The sequence below is a fragment of the Arachis duranensis genome, chromosome 4 (genome assembly GCF_000817695.3).
Source record: "Arachis duranensis cultivar V14167 chromosome 4, aradu.V14167.gnm2.J7QH, whole genome shotgun sequence".
NCBI lineage: Eukaryota > Viridiplantae > Streptophyta > Magnoliopsida > Fabales > Fabaceae > Arachis > Arachis duranensis.
In genome coordinates, this window is record NC_029775.3 from 1,446,999 (window position 1) to 1,449,833 (window position 2,835).

The following is a 2,835-nucleotide window of genomic DNA, read 5'->3' on the forward strand; positions in this document are numbered from 1 at the left end:
AATAATTTTTATATTTGACAAACCGCTTATATATTTAATTTAAAATTTTATAAAAATATTTAGATAAATATTTAAAAATATTTAGATAAATATTTAAAAATATATACAAAAATCTGACTAAAAATTGACCTCTATATATTTTTTTATATTTTAAAAATATTTTTTAATATTGACTAAAAAATATTACCAAAAAAATTCTGTTAAACGTAAAATTATTAAATTTTAAAAATAAAAATATTTTTTTTTATGCTTAAAAAAATCGCATTAAAATTTAATTTTTAAAAAGTATTTTGAGAATAAATAATTAATATTGAATATTTTTATGGCGTTTTAAATTATTTTAAGATTTTTTTTCTATGGTTAACAAAAATAATTTTTTATCCGCGTTTTCAAAAATGGGAAGCGGTTTGTGTAGTTTACCCTTTGAATAAGCAATAAGACATTACTGTCTTGAAAATCTAAAATTAAATTACACATCAATAATTTTAGGGTCTGACACAGTCTTATCACCATTAAAATGTAATGAAATAAAATTAGACAGTTTTATTTAGCCAGTGTTGGGTTTTATTTAGCCTCTTATTATTTTTCTTTTAGTAAAACTTTAAAATTGGTTTCCAAATTAAACTTGTTTTGTGTGATTATTACTTTAATCTGTAATATTTGTTATTGTAAATTTTGGCAGTTTAAAATAAGAACTAAAATGTCCCTTTTTATGAGTTTAGAAGCTAATTTGTCTCACAATTTTAAAATATGTGAAGAGTGATCATATATTACATTAAAAAATATTAACAATGACGATGCATTTAAATAATTTAAAGGGCATAGTACTCGCAAATCATTTTATTTAATCAATATACATTGTTGAGGAATTTATCACTAATTAACCCTATATGATAATAATAATTTATTATTATTCATCTTTTATCAACATCAGAAAGGCATGAAATATAAATATAGAATAACCATTGTGTGGAAAATTAATAAACGACTCATTGTGGAACTCAAATAATGCTCATCAATATTAACCTAACATTTATTCATTGTCAACTATATATGTTTCAGTAATTAACTAATTATTAATTCAACAAGATGAACTTATCTAATCTCATAAGTAAAATTAGTTTTAGTGAAAGGTCATTTCATAGATTTAAAATAATAAGTTGCATAATGGTTATTTTAATAAGGTCACTATGCAAATGTGACATGCCTACAAATAAAAACAAAGGGTAAAATCGTCAACAATTTTTGAATATGTCGACAAAATACCTCACTTCTCATAGCGATAAAAATATTTTTTTTAAATATTATAAAATATGATAAAAATATTTTCAAAATACAATAAAAATAATTTAAAAAAAATTTTTAAATTATTTTATCTTTTTAAAATATTTTTTATTATTGACAAAAAAAACAAATAAAAAATTATTTGACATAAAATTACTAAATTTTAAAGATAAAAATATTTTATTTTATTAATTATACTTAAAAAAATCGCATCAAAGTCCAATATTTAAACCACTTTCTAAGAGTATATATAATGTCGGATATTTTGTGATGTTTTATAAAATTTATCCGTAGGGTTAATAGCCATTAAATAAGCTAATTTTTATCTTTGCATAATTTTAAATTGATTTCCTTTTGTCACTTTCATTGACGATGACATTAGAATTTGCTTATATGACACGTTAAGTGACACACAGTACATATTTATCGATTTTAATTGAGTAACAACATGATAAATTTATGAAATTAGATCAAATTAATTTTAAATAAATTGATAAATTTTAATACCTCAAAGTTCTCTTCAATTTGAGATTGATTTAATCTAATTTCATAAATTTATCATATTAGCAACTAATTAAAATTGTCACGTAGTATGTATAGTGGTTAGTATATTATCACTTAATGTGTTACATCAATAAATTTCAATGTCGTCGTAAATAACAGAAATGACAAAAGAACTAATATAACTAACTTAAAATTTTTAAAAGACGAATTTGATTAAAAAAATTTTCGAGAACTAATCTAGAGAACGAGTGACGAATTTTATGATTTAGCCTTTATATAAGTGTGGGTGTCGAAAGAATAAGGAATTATTGATGGTAATGGGATGTTGGTGGAGTCAAGTTGTGGTAGGTGTGGTACTTTTTGTGTTACTAAGTCCGGGCTTCATTTTTCAATTACCAGCTGGGAATGGCAATGTCTTCCAACTTGTCAACATGAAAACTAGTTTACTCTCCATCATACTTCATGCAATCATTTTCTTTGCCATTTTTTCTCTCTATTCTTTTTTTTCTTTTTATTGTTTTGCATGTCCACCGCGAAATGTTGATCAAGTAAGAGTTGTTTAATTTATACAAACTCAACTTCTCATATAATTCATCAATTCAAACACACACACACTCTCTCTTTTATATGTTTGAAATGATCTTCCTTTAAATTCTACTACGGTGGTTTTCTTTCTTTCTTTTTATTATTCATTTAAATATCTCAACACTTTGGTAATAAATCTGTTCGTAACCTAAGAGATCTCGGGTGCTTGACGGATCGAGTGGTGATGAGAGGATGAGCGGGTGTCGGGTGAGGCCTTGGACCAATTTGGAACGGGTGTAGTGATACGAACTGAGAGCTGACGACGCCAGAGGTGGTGTGGACAGGGGTGGCCACCTGTAAGAACACTTCGACAATCAAGTCAGTGTCCATACGAGGTGATAGTCAAATTAAGTAAGATGTTACGTAACTTGAGGAAAAAACTGATCTCTTTTCTTATATACTGTACTTGATGGGTCTGTAGGTGATCTAACCCACTAGTCAGAAAGCTTCTATAAGCTGTCC